Below are 21147 nucleotides of genomic sequence, written 5' to 3'. Positions count from 1 at the left end.
ACTGGTGAAACACAGCCTGTACGATTCGTTTAATTCCCCCCCCCTCCGAATTGTCATGATTTCTTGCCAATAGGATTTTGTACGTGTCCATTTTTGCCCACTTTCAGAATGTAGGGATCTGGCTTGGTCCATCTAGCTGATACTGACTACACTGACTGGTAGCGGCTCTGTGGGGTTTCAGGCAGGAGTTCTTTCCCAGCCCTACCTGTAGATGCGGGGGATTGAACCTACAACCTGCACACAAAGCAGATGCTCTACCACTGAGCTGCACCCCTTCCCCAAACATTTCTGATGGCATGGTGCTTCCCTTTTGCTTTTATATTGTATCTACAACCAAAAATTTATTCATTTTCAAGGAGGTGCAGATTCTTACCTCCCAGCATTTTAGCCAGATTAAATTTGATAGCCTGTTCACGTTCTTTGAAAGAGTTGCCCCTTTAGAACATAGACAGGCTTTAATTTTCTTGAATCTTAAAAACTACAGGATTATTTGGATGAGAGATAGATGGGGACCTTATGCTAAAAGATGTCTCTGACCCATACAGCATTCACGTAGGAAAAGCTATACACGGCACACACAGATGCCCATATCTGAACACACACTCCATGTTGCCTGTGGCCTGAAATATCTTGCAGAAAGATACACTGCTTTTCATACTGGATAGGTGTCGCTTTAAAACATTCCTCCAGGGCTACATCTTGTGATAACGAGACAATAAATGTGTGGTGTGCTGGAATTGCAGGAAGTTTTATGTGTGTTTATTTGTTCATCCCACTGGTATCTCACTCTTCTTCCAATGAGTCATTTTATGGAATGAAACAAAAATAAATGTATAAAAAAGACTCCTGCATCATTAAAATAGTAACAAAAAAAAGTACTAGTGTAAACTGGTAGGTGATTTTATGCCATTCTATACTATCTTGTGGCTTCTTAGGAGAATAGCATCCCTGTGCATTGTAGGCAGGGTTGTCATCCCAAATCCTCTCTTCCTGCCTCCTTTTAAATCCTGAGCCTGCCTGGCCTAATGATTAGGATTCCCACTCAGCCATGAAGTGCACTGGGTGACTTTGGCCCCGTCACTGTCTCTTGGCACTAACCTACCTCACGGGGTTTTTGTGAGGAAAAAGTGGGGAGAACCATGTACACCACCAAATAAATAAATAAATGTTAGAGGAAGTGCTCCCTGCCTTAAAAAATAACAACACTGTTTTGGGGTTTCCAGTATTCATTGCAAATGTAGCCTAGGCTGAAAGGGAAAGCCTCTTTGCTTGCTCCAAACTGGCATGTCATTAATTGACAAACAAGATGTCTCCCAAGCCGTCTTCAGCCCTTGTCATGTTTCCTGCCTGCCTGCTTATCTATCTTGCACAGTGTCTGTGCGCACATCACCTTCTTCTCAACTGTTGAGTTGGTGTGCAAGAAAATGCAATGCTTGGTCTCTCTCTCTCTCTCTCTCATGCACCCATTTCAAATGCTTTTCAGGGGGATGTACTGTGAGTGAGTGAATGAGTGGGCCCTAGTGTAATTATGGCACATGCCCTGCAGTTTGGGCACTCCCTCTAAAGGGAGCAACAGCAGGGGCCTCAAGTCAGCCCTGGATGGGTCAGTAATGGGGATACAGAGGAAGAATGAATGTGGGGGGAAGAAAGAGGAAGAGGGGAGGGTGCTCTGTCTATGGTTGTACATGCATGCAGTAAGGGGAACAGTGGGGGAATTGAGGGGAAGGTACTGGGGGAAGGGGAGAGGCTGGGGTTCAAAGGGGGAGTTGTGTAGTGGTGGGAATCCAGGCAGAGCTGGCGGAGGGTTGGCAGTGCCCCCTCATAACATATGTGTGTGTGCACTGTGACTTGACTCGCTTTCCTGAGTGACCTGCTCAACATGTGAGATTTCCATGCCGTGGATTTATTGGTTGTCTTTGAGACTGGGAACTCTCAGCCACGATGTTCCCTGTCTGTAGAATGGGTAAATGTTTTCTAGAATGTATTCTAAAGGCTTAATAATACATTGTGTGTGAGAGATACATATCCCTGGGCTCATCTGCTGTGTATGTGCGTCTTTTTGTGTGTGCTTGTGACGCAGTTGTAGTGTGGATTGTGTTGGGTTGCATAGTGATCTGATACCACCAAGCAATGCCGTCCAAATATGTTAGGAGACTTGCAGGTACATGCAATAGCTGCACACCTTAGAAAGATGCACAGGGCATTTTCTATCAATTCCATCCCCTTACTGCTGGCCTCTACACTTTTATCATTGGGGATTACCTACTGACCTGCTCTGCTCAGGTCCTGCCAAGATGCCAGAATATTTTCTTTTCAAGGGTTGGTAACAACTGTGTGTTTTCCATTATTTCAAAAATCACCCCATGCAATTGCAGGAATTAGCATTAACAACAGAATTCTACATGCTGTGAATCTCTGCTTTTACTTTAAAAGCAAAGGAAAACAAGTCTGCAGCTTTTAAGGCTGCAAAGACACACTTTGTGTGCATAAGACTGGAGAATCTCACAAGCCAGAAGCAGGACCCCAAGTAAGATTTCCAGGGAGCAGCACATCTGTGGCAGCCAGAGCTCTCTGCTTTCCCCATGATCAGCAGAAGCAAAAAGAAAATAAAAAAATCACAGTGTGAAATAAGCAAATAGATTCAAATTGCATATGAATTTACACACAGTGTTGCATGGCAAAGAATTTGGGTTACTTTGTTGCCAAATGTTGATTTTGTGAAGTGGGGGACAAGCAGAAGGATTGGGATGAACTGTAAAACTTGCCTGTAGATTTGATTTGATTCCACTCTACCACGCTTGTTTAGAGGAGGGGTCAGATTTGTCTGCACCATGAGACTTAGTCGTAAATAACATCAAATTGTCCTGTAGTTTTGATGTGTCCCAGATAAAGCTCCAGTAAAAAGGCCACAGAAACGATTGACTCTTGTTTCTCTCTCCTTGCCTGAAATTTGCACCCAACACTGGGGCCTTTTCTATCTTGCTTCTCCCCCCCCCTCATTGTTCTTTCTTATTTTTTCTTTGGGATTTTTCTCCCCACCCAACCCCCCTGGCCAGTATTCCCCCCCATCCCCTGGCCTGTTTTTTTCCTCTCCTCCTAACTTCTTTCCCTCACTCGCTCTCTCCTTTTCCTGTAACTTAAGCTTTTGTTGAGAGTACGAGAAGGCCAGGCTGCCTTGAAAAGAGGCCCCTCTGCCTTTCAGGGCGTAATTGAAACCATCGCGCTGTTCGTAGCTGGGGGGGGGGAGAGAAGGGGCTCCCAGAATCAAAGACCTGGGGCTGGGATGGAGGGGAATAACTTGACCCTTCAAGACAAACTTTGATTTATGACCCTCTTGCCCACCAGCTAGGCAATCCGCTTTTCCTAACTTATCACTTGGCAGCAGAGAGAGAGAGGGAAATCTCCAACCCCCAGTTCACATCATGTTCCTCCACCACGCCAGGCCAGTAAACACTTACTTGGTTGAATTTCTACCTCTCATGCAAATTGTTAAAAACACAAAAACTCTGCCAAAACAATGGAGGGCAATCAAAGCCACTGCTTTTTCTATAGCGAGGAAACAAGTAGGCAGCTGACTTGAGCCCGTTGCCTAAAATTCCCTCATTGCCCAGGATCCCACCCTGGATTAGTCGGGGCTGCTACCCAGATCTCAGCAGCACAAGTATGTGACCTCTGGAACATGGATGATGATAATGGAAGGAGTGCCTCTAAGCATCATGGAATTTGAGCCATGGGGCTCAACCTCAGACCTGTTTTCAGCATCAAGAGCTTGGCTGAGTTTGGATTCTACTACTCAGAAAAACCTAATCAAGAAACTCTGAACAATCACAAAACAACTTTTCCTTATCTGGGAATTATAGGCCACCCCCCCGCCCCCATCTCTGTGTTGTTGGGCTGAAACTTGCTGCTTAAAAAACAGGGCTACTACCCAAGCAGACACCTCTCTCTCGTTAGAGAATATGCACTGCTAATTCATGTTACAAGGAAGATCCTTTTTTCATTTCCATAGTGTAGTACACCAGGAAGTCTTAGGCTGGATTTGCCAGATGCAATAATTCAGCTCCTGTTTCTCGGTATCTCACAGGTGCCTCTCTGTTGGCAAAGCAGTAGATGTTATGCGTTCAGTGGAGGTGACTGGCAACCAACCTCATGCAAAGCTCATTCATTGCCAGAAACCTGGGCTTTTGCCAGGAGCAGCTCAGTTCTTGCAGAGTGTGTCAAAATAAATTTGCAGTTGAACTGATGTCTTGCATAGGAGTCTAACCACAACTCTGCTCTTGCAAATGTTTGAGCAGGATACTCTCTCCAATGCCTCTAACAGCCTATCATTTATCTGCTGTAGTTCTTTAAAACCAGTTTTATATACATTGCTATCTGTAAATCATGTGGCTTTGAGCTTTCCAGGTCAGTCATATGCTATATGGAAAAACATTTGTGTTACTTCATAAATGCTGGCCATGAAAATGCTTCTAGTTCACTCATGATGTGGAAGAATAAAAAAGCTGTTTCCTATTCCCGTCTGCTCTTTTAAACCCTCTCTATGCGAGGCAATATTCAAACATGCTGCAAATTAGCTTCAGCATGTTTTGCTGGGTTTTAAGAGAGGATATTTCACACCTGGCGTCTGGGTAGAAACACTAACTGTACTGCCAGTTCCAGCGTCTCCACTTCTCTCTTCTGAAAATGGGGACACACGATGCTAGTAAAACCCTACCCCTTTTTACTGTGAAACCTGGTGGACCCACTTGAGTGCATGTTTTTTTAAAATTCAGCTTCAAAGAGATTTTGCAACTGATCTGCAGATCAACCCATTCCCCCTCCAGGTGTGGCTAACGGAAACACTTTGATCTGGGGACTAGTATGTTTACAGCCTCTGTTTCATGGGTTTGCATCTGGAGTCAGCACCTGTTCTTTCCAGTTCTCTGCATAGAATGTTTCTGCATGTAGCTTACTATTTGTGCATCATTTGAAGAGGTGTGCCAAAAGTGTTATCCTCTGCGTTGTGTTGTATGCGCCCAGTGCTGCTGTTTGAAGCGATCAAGAGCCACTGTGGACAAAGCTTTTTGTGCAGCCATGAATCGCTGAAGGGATTGTTTGAAGAGGCTGTCAGGGTTACTGAAGGAAGGGGGGGGACACTTCAGGTAGTGGGCTGAAAAGCAGGAAGCAGAGGGAAAGAGTGGCAGAGAAGCCATAAAGTTGAAAAGAGGAGGGACTAAGGAGAAGTGAGGATGGGGAAAAACCTTACATAGGACCTAAGTATAGGAGGGCCTGTATGCAGCTGACAGGAAATAAGCCAAGAAGGTTCAAGCAGCAACTGGGAGGTATTAAAGTTGAATCCACCCCCCACCCCTGCAAAACATGCATTGTACATCCATTGTATGCCACAAAATATTCACAAACAGTCTAAACGGAATGTTGGCAGTCCCTGCAAATAATTCTTTGCCTAGAAAGAAATCACCACACCGTTCTTAAGCAGTAGATAGGCTGTTCTGCAGGGATGCAAAAAAGAGATTGGGCTGCTTGGGGAACAGAAAGAGGCAGAGATTTATTCATTTGATTTGATTTATATCCTGCCCTTCCTTTCAGAAGGAGCCCATGGCAGCAGAGATGCCGAGGAGGCATGATTATCATAATGAAAAAAATTATAAAGGGGCTAGAAGGTCTGCATGTTGATGGCATTAATACTGTTAAATCTAATTCTGCAAATGAATGTATTTTTCACGCCATCATTTAGGCTAAGTTACACTTGCACTGATGGCTGTGGGAGGGTGACATGGTGCTTCCTACAGGGGTTGGTTGACATAATTAGAGAACCCTCCATGAGGCATCGTTATTGGAGGGGAAGAGCAGGGGGCAAAACTGATTCCAGGTTTGGCCCCAAGACTGTGACTCATGTGAGCAGCTTAAAGCCCATGTGCTTGCTTAATGAAATGTTTGTGTCTCAGTCTCCCCACACCCCACACTCCACCCCAGTTGTTGTCTCTGTTCAGCAAGAACAGCTGAGGGCCCTCATATGACCCAGTGTGGGGGACTACCCAAAGGAGATAGTATCCTGGCTATGGATCTTGCAGCTGTGCTTGTCAGGCTAGGTTGTCCGGCTGGAATCCTTACACATCGGAGGAGGGGAGGCAGCTTCTATACAAAAGGGAGAGCAAAGTTGTAAGGAAAGGAGGAGGAAGTAGAGCCTGCACCTTTATCTGGAGCAAAGAGAGCCACATTTGAAGATGGTTCAGAAACTGCAGCTTGTGCAAAATGCAGCAGCCAGATTGGTAACAGGAACCAGACGGTCCGAACATATAAAACCGATTCTGGCCCACTTGCACTGGCTGCCTTTATGTTTCCGAGCTCGATTCAAGGTGCTGGTTTCGACCTATAAAGCCTTACATGGCTTGGGACCACAGTACCTGATGGAACGCCTCTCCTGATACGAACCCACCCGTACACTACGTTCAAGATCAAAGGCCCTCCTCCGGGTGCCTACTCCAAGGGAAGCTCGGAGAATGACAACAAGGGAGATGGCCTTCTCAGTGGTGGCCCCCAAATTATGGAATGATTTCTGTGACGAGGTGCGCCTGGCGCCAACACTGTTATCTTTTCGGCACCAGGTCAAGACTTTCCTCTTCTCCCAGGCGTTTTAGCATGTGTTTTATATTGTTTTAAATGTTTAAATTGTGTTTTAAATTGTTTTTTAAAAGATGTATCTTAAATTGTATTTGTTTTTAGTTACTGTAAACCACCCAGGTTTTCATTAAAATTCAAGGAGCCACCAATCTTTGCCAGTGCTCTGCTGTTGATTCTTAAAAGAGCAGGAAGCCAAACTCTCACATGTAACTTGACTTTGCAATCTAGAGGCAGTCAGAACATAAGCAAAGGACTCCCTCTCTAGTCCAACATTCTATTTTCCATAGTGGTCCACCAGATGCCACTGAAAAGCCCACAGCAGGACATGAGTGAAATGGCCCACTCCCACTCATGTTCCCCAGCAGCTGGCATTCAGAAGCATACTGCTTCTGGAGGTAATATAGCCATCATGGCTACTAGTAGGCATTTATTATCTAAGTATCCTTTGGTGCCATGAATTTGTTGAATCCCCTTTTAAAGCCTTCCAAGTTGACAGCCATTGCATCATTTGGTAGCAAATGGCATATTTCAACCGTGGGTTGTGTGAAGAAGTACTTCCTTTTGGGCCATTGGGGAAGGTGGCAAGATGTCCACTCATCCACCATCCCTGCCTGAAGATACCTTTGTAGAACTGTAACATTGGAAAGGAGTCACCTGCTCCATTGGTGTTCAGACTTTGTTCTGGAAAACCCTGGGGTTCCTTGGTAGCTTGTTGGTGGCTTTTCCCACAATGAGATGATCAGTTATGCCCAAAAGATAGCTTGCCTACCATTACTTTCCACCCCCTATGAGAGACAGCTGTTGGGAAGAGGAGATATGATAGGGGGAGAGGGCACTTGCACTTTGTGTAGGACGGCAGCTGAGGCTCCAGTGCCTGACTAGTGTGTGGCACATAGGAAGCTACTTTATACTGAGTCCATCTAGCTCGGTAATGTTGACAATGATTGGCAGCCACTCTCCAGGGTTTCCAGGCTGAGGTCTCTCCTAGCCCTACCAGAGATGCTAGGGATTGAATCTTGGACTTTCTGCATGCAAGGCAGATACTCTATCATTGACCTACAGCCCTTCCCTTCCCGCACAAACGGGAGATTAAATCCCAGATCCAACTCCTCCTTACCATAAATATCCTGTTTTCTAAGGAAAACATCTTTTTATCTTCAGAGGATTTTGCCATTTAGAGCCAGGGATGGGGGACCTGTGGTCCTCCAGATGTTGCTGGACATCAACTCCCATTGTCCCTGGCTATTGGCCAGGCTGACTGGAGAGTTGGAGTCCAACAATATCTAGAGGGGTGTAGGTTCTCCATCCCTGTTTTTAGACCCTTCAACATTTTTATAGTTTTCCTCTGAATCACTTTCAACTTACCATTGTTCTTGGATGGTGGTGTCCAGAGAAGTGAACACAGAACTCCAAATCAGAACCTAAGAATCGACATGCTATCTGATGCAGGCAAAATGCTCCACCTAGCTCAGCATTCTGTCTCTGACAGTGGTCAGTCTCTGGGCTTGGCATCTGGGCCTGGCATCCAATCCCACTTGTGGTCCAGGGATGGTGAACCTTTTTCAGCCTGACATGCCAGTGGTAAGCAGGGCCAGCGGCAAAGGTGGGCAGAGCAATGAATGTAAACTTTACCTTTATATGCTAGGCTAGTTTACTCTCTCTCTCTCTCTCTCTCTCTCTCTCTCTCTTCCATATAGGGAATCAAGAGGCAATATCAGAATTCAAGGACACATTCCAGCCAGGCAAAATACTCAAGGAAGGTGCAAAGCAGGGCCAGAGGCAATGTGACCAAGGGTATAGTTGTCCAGGGTTGCAGACACCTTACTTTTTTGGGAGCAGGGTCCCAGCCAGGTCCCTACATATGAGCCAATCATCATGAAAGAAGAGCATGTTAGCCACTTAGAAGAATCCTTGTCTTTTCCTGCTGATTGGAGCCAATCAGAGTGAAAGGTTAGTCAGCCCTTAAGACTATTCTTAGTAGCTAGCATGCAGCCTTCTCTTTCATGCTGATTGGCTCCTAGGGATGTCTGTTGTAGTGGAGTGTGGATGCAGAGACAACATGGAGAGCAAAGGAGACAAGGAAAGTGGAAAAGGGGGCACGGCTGTGAGGGGGCATAATGTGACCATCATGGAGGGACCCTGCATTTCTGAATTTGTCATTACACTACTGGATGTGGCTGAGGAGGGGTTATGGTCTGGGGAGAGTCCTGAGAGCCAGGTAGAGAGCCTTGGAAAACCACATTTGGCTCCTGGCCCGTAGGTTCCCCTCTGCTGTGTTAGCCCAGGGAACCCCAAATTGTGGTCTGTGGGCCACTGGTGGTCCATTCAGGTGCTCCACAGTGTGTCTGTTAAAACTCATACAGCATCTAGCACAGTACATTACAATTGCTACAACCGACAGAAAAATGATTAAGTGGTCTGCCAAAACCCTTCGCAGTTTTCAAGGGGTCTGTGGGGAAAAACATTTGGGAACCACTATGTTAGCCCATATAGTTTCTGATAGTATACCACCCTGGCATTTTATGCGAAAGCAGTATATAAATACTTTTATAAAAATAAATAAATTGTTCTCAAAAATTGGGTCTGTGCTTCTTGCTGTCATGGCCTACAGCATTTACTCCGGTTATCCATCTCATTTTGAAACACAATATTGCTAAAGATCAGCATCATGTTTTGTGACAATGAGTTCCATTGGATGGTCTGCAAAGAAGTGTGCCCTTTCGTGTGGTCACATCACATGATAATTCTTAAAGAGTTGCATTTTTTGAGGAATTTATATTTACTATACCCAGCACAGCCTGAATGTGGGCCAGCAATGTAGGGCTGAGACCAGATTAATCTCCTTTCTCACAAAGCAAAAACACGTTGCAAGGCAGGGAGCTGGTTTATAATTCCATCACATACGTCTCAATATCAAAAATACAGGTGTGGGGGGTGTGGAGCCTACAACACAGCCACAGGAACAAATAATCAGGAACAGGATCCCTCTATACCACATGAGTGTGTAGTACTGTGCATGTGTCTTTTGCTGCAGGATTCACTTCATCTCTGATCTCTGTAGGCAGTGACAGGGAACCCAGTAAATTCAACCTGAAGAGCATGCCATTGGTTTTGGCAAAGTGTGCCTTGCTGCTGGGGCAGTAGGAAACTATTCCCCCTCTCCATGGGAAAGTGATATTGCAAGGGGGAGGAAGTAGTTGAGCCAGCCTTGGACCCTCTCCTTGTGTTTCCATTCACCCCCACCTCCTCAACTTTGCATGAGGCAAGAGAAATGCTAAAGGGGACAAGCTATTTATAGGATGAGGGATCTTTCAGGATGCTGTGACAAATTTTATGCCATGTAAAAGATTTGCTACATGGAAACTAATTAGCTGTATTCCCCACCCTAGGGCAGCAACATCAACCCGCCGCCTTCTATCCTTGACTACTCCCCTCTCTGGCTCTTGCATTACTCGGTATTGGATAACTTTTGTGCCTAGCTGGAAAGGAAGGTCAGTGGGATTCCAGTCCAGTCCTGAAAGTATGGGAGCTGGTTCTGCTTCTGGTTGCTTGACAGGGAGAGGAAAAACACTCTGCTTAGGCCCAGAGGCACTCTTCTCATATTCATCATGTTGTTTTTCTCTTCTCGTTTTAAGAGCTTTTCTAAATTACACCATCCACACACAAGAGGGAAGTATCAGCAGGCCTGGGAAACACAAAGTTTGCAGAAGTACAAAATAATTTTAAGGCCAAAAAACCTAAGGGAGGAGAAAATGCCAGAACAGTAAAATGAGGGCTGAACATGCACAGTGACCACGAAATGCTGATTGACAAGGGTGGGGAAGAAATGGAAAACTGGGAAGAAGGGAATGGAATGTGGCTTTTTGTTGCAGGTTCTACTTGAATACACATAATTCAAATGCAGACTTCCACCAGTTTTGTCGATGTGGTTTCCACTTTCACCAGGCTTTATGCCTACGCTTGAATTTGCTGTATGACTTTTTTTCCCTGCATGTTGCATGTTTTAGATCATGAGCTGTCTGGCCAACGACTGTCATTTTCAGTTGTCTGTTCTACTGCATAGTATTACATTAAGGACTATTGGAAAGATAATAATCCTACAGGAATTTGAAATTCCTGGGTCTCTGACCCTGCTTCTTAAAACACATTCTGGGGCCTGACACTGAGCAGCATTTCCTGCAGTCAAGCTCTGAAACTGCGTCTTTTGCCATTTGAGTTGCAAAACAACCTAACGAGAGGATATGGGTAGAGAGAGAGACACTTAAGGGTCCTGCCAGTTCCAGTGCATCTCCACCTCTCTTTTCTGAAAATGGGTACATAAAGCTAGTCAAACCCCACCCCTTTTTACTGTAGAACCTGGTGGGATCAGCTCGAGGTTGTTGTTTTTTTGAAGGATAGAGACGCACTCACCATTCTGCCTGTTCCAGTAGATCTCCACCTCTCTCTTCTGAAAACAGGGGCACATGGTGCTAGCCAAACCCTGCCCCTTTTCCTGGAAAACCTGGTGGGATCAGCTTGAGTGTGTTTTATAAAAAATTCAGCTTCAAAGAGATTTCACAACTGATCAGTAGATCAACCCGTTCCCCCTCCAGATGTGGCTAATGGAAATGATTTGCTGTAGGAGACTAGTGCACTGTGTTACTATCTTCATAGTAACACAGTGCAGTCCTATGCACACTTACTGGGAGTAAGTCCCAATGAATGCAGTGGGACTTGGTTCTGAGTAAACATGCATAAGTCCTTCCCCTTGCAGCCATCCATGCTCCCTGAAAACCTCTCTGGAGAGTTATAGGGACACTACTGAACAATGTGAGGCATTGGGGGAAGGGGGTTACTGGGGAAGGAGAGAGTTACCTATCTTATGTGGCCTTCAGAATTGCACGAAGGGGGACTACCACAGCTGTGCGTGCTGTGGCATCTATAACGTTCCTTTTGTGTAGAGGGATTGGATGGTATCATAGGGGTGTCTTCCCATCCTCAAGCGCCTATTAGCTCCTTCTATGCCTGACTCCCGAGGGGGAGGCCCGTTTCCATGCTACTGCACGATTAGCTTGTGGGGACCCCTCTACCATTCAGCAGAATGAGGCAGCCACCTCAGGCAGCAGATTTAGAGTGTCATGAAAGAGCAGCAAATTTATAATTAAGGGGAAGATGCACTCATGGGATTTTCTGCCTCAGGTGCCAAAATAAATTGACCAGTTTTGAATACTCTACACCTTGACTTTGGTATGCGTGTGTGTGTGTGCACACGTGTACATGCGTGTGCACCCTCCCAATTTGCTGCTCCATCTCAGGTAGCAAAATGTCTTGGGCCAGCCCTGCAAGCTTATGCCAGTGATGTTGCCATGGATGTTGAGGGAATGGCTGTCAGTTTTACCACATCCTGTGTCTTCTAGAGTTCTTTTGTTTTCAGTTTTTGTGATGGAAGCGCCTAGGATCTCAACAGAGGGTGCTTTGCTTCCATACTGTCCCTATTTTGGGGTGGGATTCAGTTGCATACTAGCAAATTCAAGTTGTGCAATTATAGTTGATTGGAAGGTCTTGCACAACAAAACTACTTCCCCAAAAGATCTGGACCTTTTGCGACAAAGGAAGTGACAGAAAAATGCATTGGACAAATGTGGGATAATATTTGCTTTGATGCTTCATCTAACCTTCCCACAAACAAATCAGAATGAATGCTTGTTAAATAGCCAGTGTTGTCTACTCTCTCTGCAAACAAATCAGGATGAATGTTCAATAAATGGATTATCTAGAAGTACCATAAGTTTCAATGATATTACACCAGTGTGAGGCAGCTTCTGGCTTGATGGGTCCATAGAATTGTTTGTCCCTCAATCATACAAACAGGTCTTCAAGTAAGGGAAGATTAGTGAGTGTTCAGACTTCTGTGATTTCTGTAAAATAAAAAAGGAGATATTTGGGAATTATTTTCATGATATAGCCCATCAAATCAGCCACTGCATTCGAGCATGCCTTTACTTAACATGTTTCCTCTCAGCTGGGCTTCCAAGGTTTACATATGGCAAGTCTCTTGAGAGTGCTTGCATCTCAGCATCATTCATTTTAAAAATTAAACAGTGGTATGAATTCTCAGCCACATCCCATTGTCCAGGAAAAACCTGAACCACTGGGACAGAAAATCTATAATTGAAAGCAGGGGGATGAGGAGGCTCTCAGACTTCAGGTGGGTGCAACACTTAATTCTTAAAGAGCCGGGGCTTGACGCTGTGTGGAAACCATGATTTCAAATTCCAGGTGTGTGGAGGTGCTTGTAATGACATGCAGATGAGAAAAATACACTCTGCACATGCTTAAAAGCACTGTTTTTATTCTTGTTTCACATGTTCCAGGGGTGAACCTTGACACTGAAAGCAGAGTGGGTACTACGTTAAGCTAAGCTTATGGCAGAGTGAGAAGCTGCATCTCCAGGAGTTTGTGTCTTATCAGAAATGCTCATGGTAGAGAAAGAAACCAGGCCAGCTGTGCAGCTTTCCTTCCCTGCCCCCACCAAGGTTCACACCCTTGCTTATCAAGACATGGGAGGTGTTGTGCTGCTAGCACTCCCCATCCATCAAGCCAGTGTCTCCAGTCTACCATGTCCATTCCTCCCCCTCCCCTGCCCCTCTGTTGACACAGCCTAGACTCCAAGCTAAATATTGGGTGTAAAGGCCTCTCTGCTCAGTGTGTCAAACTTCAAAGTGTGCCCAGTCATATTTCAGCCTTTGCATGATGCTTGTATAAATCTCATTTTTTCCACCATGGTTTTACATAGAAGACATAGCTAGGGACAGGGGCGTGGAAGAGGGTTGCTGTGCTGCCTTCCTCTGCATTCTCCTGGGGAGGGAGAAAGGCTAGATATGCACCCCACTGCAAAAATTTAGATAAGAAATAGACATTAGTTTTTAAATAAAATTAAAAGCATAATCCAGCCAAAGTCAAGCCCTTTGAAAGTTCAATTGATTACAATAGGATAATTAGTTAAATGATATCTTGTGTCCCATGCAAATGTTTGGTTGAAAGTGCTGAATTATATCTTGAACAAAGAAGGTTTTTTTTTGGGGGGGGAAGGAAGGAAGAGAAGCCTGCCAGTGTCCTCTGCTCTTTTAAAAAGGGTAGATGAACTGATCATGTGTAACCCGACACTGTACAGAGCAGGCAGGGTAATGCAGACATAAATAATTATTTGCAACTGCACGAGATAGACAAGCCTAGATTTTCTTTTAAGTACAGTTGCCCAGCACAATGGTAGGGAGGGACTATTTAATTCATGCAGAAACTTGGTTTGGGTTGATATGGGAGGATGTGCATCAAAGCATAATTCCTTCCACCTTCCCTCCTCCCTCAAGCATGCCCCCTTTCCCTCCCCACTGTTCATGGCACAAAAACTGGGCCCGAGAGTGCTCTGACTGTCATTGCCCTAGGTGGGCGGTGGTGATGTGATGGTTAGGGTTAGTGGTTGCAGACCAGGCTGGAAGAATAGAGGGACCCCCCCTTTCCCCCTGCACAGACCCCTTCAGCTTTGCCTTTGTTTCACACTTAAGAGCCTTTTAATTAAAACCAGCCACAAAAGGCCTGGCTAGCTGAGTTCTGCCGGCAGGAGAAAAAGAGGATCATTGCTATGGAAATGAATAGGAGAGGCTGCATTGCCATTACATACTTGGCATCACCAGCCTGGCAATGTCGGGCAGGGGGAGAAACCCATATAGGAAAGGCCACCCCCTCCCTACACACCAGAAATGAGGCAGTGGCAAGCTGGCTGGTGGTTTGAGAGTCAGGGCTGGTGCAGAAGCAAGCATAACTATGTGATCCCACATCCAGAAAGTTGAGTGAGGGTTGAGGTTTCACCAGCATTTATCACTGACATGGGAGTAACTGGCAAAATGTTAATGCGTTCAAGGAAAGTTGCCTCGTCTGTGTCCATCCCTGGCTCACCAGTTCCTAGAGGACTTGTGATGACATTCCACTTTGTCAGGGCGTGGAGAAGCCAGGCCCAGGTCTACCTTGACACATCATTTTTTCCTGCTTCAGGGACAGCACTCTAAACCCATGCTTAAAATATGGAGGGGAGGGATTGGCTACACCCTGAATTTTCCTCCTCCTCCTCCATTGCATTTGCTGGCAGAAACACTGGCTGCCTATACATCATACATTGTCATTTTTTAAGGTTGCTAGCAATTGTAACTCTGTGAGGGGTAAATGACAATTCCCAGGATTCTTTGGGGGGAGCCATGTGCTTTAAATGCATGGTGTGTACTAAGCCACTGAGCGAATCTCATCATCAGCTCTGCCTTCCCATCCAGGGATGGAGAACCTGTCATCTTCCAGATGTTGTCAGACTCCACCACCTGTCAGCTCTGGCCAGCATGGCCAATGGCAGGGATGATGGGGTTTGGAGTCAGACAAGGTCTGGAAGACCACAGGTTCCTCATCTCTGCTTTAAAGACAGTGCAGTACACCACAAATATGCCCCAAGACCTCTGCCTCTCTCATGCCACATCTGGGGTCTATGAATAAAACCATGGCATCCCCATCAGAAAGCCACACAGCTGCCGTCATTGCCCACTCCACCAGAGCCTCATACACCTGTCTTCCCTGTATGTGGAGTAGCTAGCACTGGCCCAGTTGGCAATCTGGTCATGAGCTTCAGATCCTCGGGGGGTTGCCCCACCTGCCAAGTGAGGAAAGAGCCACAGGTGCACTCCAATGTATCCTAGGACCTACTGAAATGTTGGAGCTATGAGTCAGAGCTCTGAACGCCTAAGTCCCTAGTTCAGTTCTCATTTCAAGCATGACTTCACTAGACAATCAACTATTTATTTATATTGTTATATGCTCCCCAACAAAACAAAAGCTCCAGGGGGCAGTGCTATCCAGGTTTGGTTTCCTGTGGAGTACAGAGCATTAGACAGTTATAGTATGTGTGTGTATGTTTTTTAATGTCTGGTTTATTTACAAGTAAGACTGTAAGTGGAGGCAAACAACATACAACACACTCCTAGCATGTAGCAGTTCACTACTTTCTATCTGGTCTTCAGGGAAAGGCACCCTGTATGCCAGGATGTTTCCAGGAGGCATGGACAAATCAGCCTCAATCTGTCCATTTTCAATTTTGCTGGCACTCAGTTGTAGGTCTGTTCCATCCCTGTTTGGTGCTAATTTAACAAAAATGGACAAAAAGTTAACCTTTAAATTTTACACATTATTATACACGATTCTACACATTTCCCCCAAATGTGTATTTTTCAGTGCTTTTCTGTGTGTTTTCCCATAAAATACATATCTTCTATGCATTTTTATTTCTGTGCACGCTTTTTGCACACGGATACTGCCCTGCAAAATGCAGATAAGTGCCTAATCTAATCAGGAGTTGCATTCTGATCCACAAGCACATTTGGGACCATTGAATCGGGTTGGTCTGTTGTGAAGAACGGATGGAACAAATTCTTCTTCCTTCTAAATTCTTCTAATTTCCAGGCTTCAGCTAACTCTCTGCTCTCTCCCTGTTTCTGGACTCTTTCTGTATCTGTTCCAAGCTTCTTTCAGTTCTTTCTCTATCTCTCTCTCTCGCACACAAACACCCTTCTTAGCTGGGGGAGAAGGGATGAGTTACTTTCCAAGCTGATAACTCTCCTATTGAAGATGCTCAAAAGGGAACTCTATTTCCTAACCATTTGCTCCCATCAAGGAAACCTCTACCAGTCATTCTGATAGTCACTAACAAGCAAGCTCCTTAGCAAAAGAATGCTATGGCCAGCAGCCATGACAGTATTTATTCCCCACCTTGTTCAGGCTGGGTAACAATTTCATCAGTATCCATCTCTCTTCCCAAAGGGCTCACAATGCCAGTATTAGGTTTGGCTGGCTTGAGGGACTAAAGGAGAGGCAACTAAAAATAATAAATCCTTTCCACGCACATCTTCTTGTTGTTATGACTCCCCTTGCCCCACAATGAGGGGCTCACAACACAAATGATGTTCTACTTCTTGTTCAGCGCCCTTTCCCACAAATTCACAATTAAAAGGAAAGAAATAAGCAAAATGAAATTAATAGTCATGCAAACTATTGCTTTTGAGAAATGCGCATTTGGTCCTTGAATATGCTGCAAAGAATGAGAAGGGGCTCCAGTCCTGCTGAGGGGGAGCTATGGTGATAGTTCATCTCACTTGTTGCTGCTTCTCTGATTTGCAGGATGATCCAGCTCGAATGGCCTCTGTGAGGGGAGGAGATGCTGGGTCCCACTCCCAACTGATGAAGCAGAAGCAGGTGGAGATAGCAATAGTTACAGTTGCTCAGCCTCAGCCCACCCACCCAAATCTGTAGTTTAGAGGGATAAAAACAGTTGTCTAACTTTATAGGGTTTGTGGGAAGTGCTTTGAACACTTGAACATGTTACATAAACTTCAAAGTACTGCTGTGAAACTGAGAGCCAATTCCCATCAGGTTGACACGGTGACAAGATCTGTTGGAGAATGTGTCAGGGTGGAAAGAGGCATGATTGGAAATGCATGGCTTGGCCACTGAAAGCAAGAGCCCTGGATCTCATCCTCTTCTCTCTTCGGCAATGTCTAATAAAACAAAATGTGTGGTGTGCTGTCATCATGCTCTGACGGAGTGGTGTGGGGAAACTTAAGAGCACAGTGATTCACTTTACTAGACATTACCAGGCAAGGAGACTTTTCCTTAGGGCAGGCATTTGCAGCTCATGACATTCCTGGTTCCACTCAAAAGGATGCCTATATAGAGTTTTGGATCCTGCCTGAAAAGTGCAGGGCACTTAACCCTCTATTAAATCACTGAGAAAAACTAGTAATCCATGATGGATTTGCCACACTACCAAGAAGGCTATCTATGCGCCTGGTGCTAACACTGTTATCTTTTTGACACCAGGTCAAGACTTTCCTCTTCTCCCAGGCATTTTAGCACGTGTTTCTATATTGTTTTAAATTTTTAAATTGTGTTTTAAATTGTTTTTAAAAGATGTATTTTAAATTGTATTTGTTTTTAGTTATTGTAAACCACCCAGAGAGCTTTGGCTATGGGGCGGTATACAAGTTTAATAAATAAATAAATAAATATGCAGCATCCAGGAATGGGGGGGGGGAGCAGAAAGGAAGAAAACTCCAGGAAAAGCATTAGTGGTGATTATTATTATTATTTCTTGACAGTGTGGCAAACTCACCAAAGATTGCTAGTTTTTGAGAAATTTCTTGTCTGGTTCATTTAAGATAAACTTTGACCCTGATGTTATGTAGCAGAGGATCTGCAAGCCAAGTAACTGTCACAAAATGACACTTGTGTGCGTGTGTATTCCTTTCATGCCATAAACTATAAGTTTATAGACTATAAGTCTTTGGAGGGATACATAAGCCGGCTGGCTGAGGTGGCCTGGGGTTTTGTCTTTTGTTTTGTTTTTGTTTTGCTGCTTTTTTTTTTTTTTTTGGGGGGGGTGCCATTGGTTTTAGCTATGGGTGGGTTCGGTTTCATTTTATATTGTAGTTCTTGGGTTTTTATGTAGTTTGTATGTTGTATTTTACTTTATCTTGTACGCCGCCTAGAGTGGCCGCTTGTGCGGCCAGATAGGCGGCCTAGAAATACAATTTATTATTATTATTATTATTAAGTCATCTCAATATAGAACTAGTAGCAATATAAACAAAACAAAACAGCCATTTTTCTAGGGCTTAAAAACCTGCCTTGATCTGCAGTTTTGATGGTAGTGCATCCTTTCCTGTATTTATGCCAACTAAAACTGCCATCAAGGAAACGTACCTTTGTTTTACCAACTTGGGTCGCCACCTTTCTTCCTGCCAACGCTCCAGTGCCTTTAAGAGCTGCATGATAACCAAGCAAGCGGCCCGCCCCTGGACCATTCCACCTCATCTTCGTGCTAGGAAACGTCACCAGCTAATGAATACACAGAAGCCGTGCTGGAAAGTGAGGTGGCGAGCCGATTGCTGCCCCAGCCCTGGCAAGGCTGTGGGGCAGTAGAACTATTGGACGTAGCTCCGTGGGGGCAGCAGCTCTAGACAGCCCTGTCTCGGTGCCAGGACTGGATCCTTTCTAGCGGGACGAGAGAGAGACGCTGCTGGCGGAGGGAACAAACCCTTGCATTGTTCCTCGCAGCCCTCAAACCTGGCACATCGGCGCCCGCCGCCCAGTCGAGGGAAGGAGCTGCCTTTAAGCGCACCTTGACCTTGCTGGCGGGGGACGGATCCCTCCACTTGTCCAACACGTCTCCTGCCAGGGAGAGCCATTGAAAGCGCCGAGAGCCAGAGCGCGCCGAGGAAAGGTCCTGAAAAGGCAGCTTAAGGCCTCCCGCTCCGGCGAGCGAGGGATTAGGAGGGGCCTTCGGGGAAAGGGAGGAGGAAGGGAAGAGCCCCGCCAAGGCAGGGAGGGAGGAAGGGGATTCCGGGCTCTTGAGCCGAAGGGGAGGCTTAAGATCTGCCCCCTAGCCTAGACGCAGCGGCCCCTGGCGACAATCTCCTGCGTGCAGCCCGCATCCGAAGAGAAGCTCGGAAGGGAACGTGGAAGTCAACTCAACAGACGCCACCACCCTCATCCGTCCCTCCCTGGATCCATCACGACGGGACGCCCATCTCTACCCTCCTTTGTTCAGATGAAACACCCGGAGGCTGAAGCAGTTGGTGACTCCCAATATAGGGAGGGGGAGTGAGCAAGTTGCTTCGACGCAGGACGACTGTATCCGTGAGAGAGAAGGGGAGAAAGAGTAGGTCAGGGCTGGTACCGCCGCTTGGAAAATACTGGAGATTCTCTTACGTCCCCCTAGGAAACTTGCTGGTTCGCATCAAACACTGTTGTGTCACTTCTCTTACAGCTCACGGCCAGTGCTGGTGCCAGGCTATTTTTCTGCCCTAGGCAAAGCTAACTACTTGCACCCCCAAAAATTTTTTTGCTAACTTCAATTTTCAAAAACAGATGTCTTGCCGAAAAAATGAAAAGCACAAAACTTGAAACTGCTAAATTTATTTTAGTTGCATTTTTTCCAAGGGTTAAAAAAACTAATCTGTATAAAACTGTGCCCCTCAAAGGTCAGTGCTGCACCCCTCTGAGGTCTGCGCCCTAGGCGGCTGCCTAGTTGGCCTAATGATAGCACCGGCCCTGCTCAAGGCAGCTTACAAAATAAAATGGCAGTTGAAACCAAATATATCACAAAAAGAATTTCTGCCTGGTATTAGGCATGGCACCTAACTCATTGTGCCAAAACCTAGCCAAAAGCAGAGACATGTGGCAGCTTGAAGACTTAACCAATTGGTTTTGGCGTAAGCTTTAGTGGACCACAGTCCCATTCATCTGATGCATAAAGTGTAATCGTCAATTGGCAAGCATATAGAATAAATACATATATCCACGCACACATATGGCTGGAGGGGGGAATGTAGGGGGATGAGGTCAAGGGGAAATTAAATGCAAAAAGAAGAGACACTGATAATTACCTAAAAGCAGAAAAATAATTACAGAGACCAATTAACAAGGCAGTGTTGGTGACAACACAAACATCCCAAACAGTAAGCTAATTAACACATGCAGTGTGATAAAAGTCTATAATCTTGATCCAAGCCACAGGTGACAGAACTGAATTGCCTGATAAATTGTTACTCAGTCGAAAGAGTTGTGCCCTGTAGCCTACATGCATATTAATGCTAGACCCTAAAGTGGCTCAGTTCCAATCATAATCGTATAATATAATCAACATCATTTATATGGCACTTCAGAGTATTCAAATCATTTAATGTATATAAAGTTCTTGTAATTGTTATGACAACCCTGTAAGATAGGTCAGTTACTATTCCCATATTGCAGAGGAGGTAGGGGCTGAGGTGGAGGGCCATACAGATAAGGCACATGAATCCATGTTTGGATCCTGTTTTAATTTTTACCCCAAAGCAGGAAAGGCTTTGAATGTGATGGAAACACCTTTGGGGAAACTAACTCGTTGCTCCCTCAGCAGTTTTCCACATCTAAATTATCCCTTGGGCAAACAACAGTTTTGAGGGGTAATTTAGATTTGGGAAATTTCCCAGATGGGAAAGGTTAACACCTCCTTATCCAGTGCTGCATGCTGCTCCAACAGAATTAGCACTCCACCCCATCCTGCCATGTAGCTGCTTTTAGGTGAATCAAAATCCTTATTTGTTTGAAATTTACACCCCACCCTTCCCAAAGGAGCCCAGGACAGCAGACCACAAGCAATAAAACATCTTAAAAACAATTCCGATACAGATGCAGACTGGGAGCGATCTCTACTTAAAAGGCTTGTTGGAAATGAAAACCCTTCAGTAGGTGCCAAAAAGATGCCTATTGGAGGACTGAGTCACAGATCTCTCTTGTGTCTACCATTTAGCCAGAGGTTGGCATCACTGGAGAGCTGCCAAGGTCTCATTAGGACCCACCTGCCTGAAGCAGCAGCACCATCTGCCCCTGTCTATGGGCAGATATGGAATTTGACTCTGCCCCGGAGGATTGGGCCTGCCCCTCCCCTCCATTAGCACACACACTGTGCTA

The 21147-nt window shown here is 45.4% G+C and overlaps 2 long non-coding RNA genes across 2 annotated transcripts in view; one reads left to right on the top strand and one right to left on the bottom strand.

Moving 5' to 3' along the window:
• The window catches only part of LOC133367203 (uncharacterized), a 114288-nt gene extending 105273 nt beyond the window's left edge, over nt 1–9015 (top strand). Inside the window, exon 5 of the long non-coding RNA XR_009758543.1 lies at nt 8319–9015. This is a non-coding gene — a long non-coding RNA (uncharacterized LOC133367203). The remainder of the gene's footprint in view (nt 1–8318) is intronic.
• A 3227-nt stretch (nt 9016–12242) lies between these two features.
• On the bottom strand, nt 12243–19196 carry LOC133367202 (uncharacterized). Its single transcript, XR_009758540.1, has 2 exons — nt 18394–19196; nt 12243–12518 (listed from the first exon to the last, which is right to left on the bottom strand). It is a non-coding gene; the product is annotated as an uncharacterized LOC133367202 (long non-coding RNA).
• Between the last annotated feature and the right edge of the window lie 1951 nt (nt 19197–21147).

The sequence above is a fragment of the Rhineura floridana genome, chromosome 11, assembly GCF_030035675.1.
Source record: "Rhineura floridana isolate rRhiFlo1 chromosome 11, rRhiFlo1.hap2, whole genome shotgun sequence".
Classification (NCBI taxonomy): Eukaryota; Metazoa; Chordata; class Lepidosauria; order Squamata; family Rhineuridae; genus Rhineura; species Rhineura floridana.
Note: the sequence above shows the minus strand (reverse complement) of the source record. Positions and strands in the feature narration are given on the sequence as shown.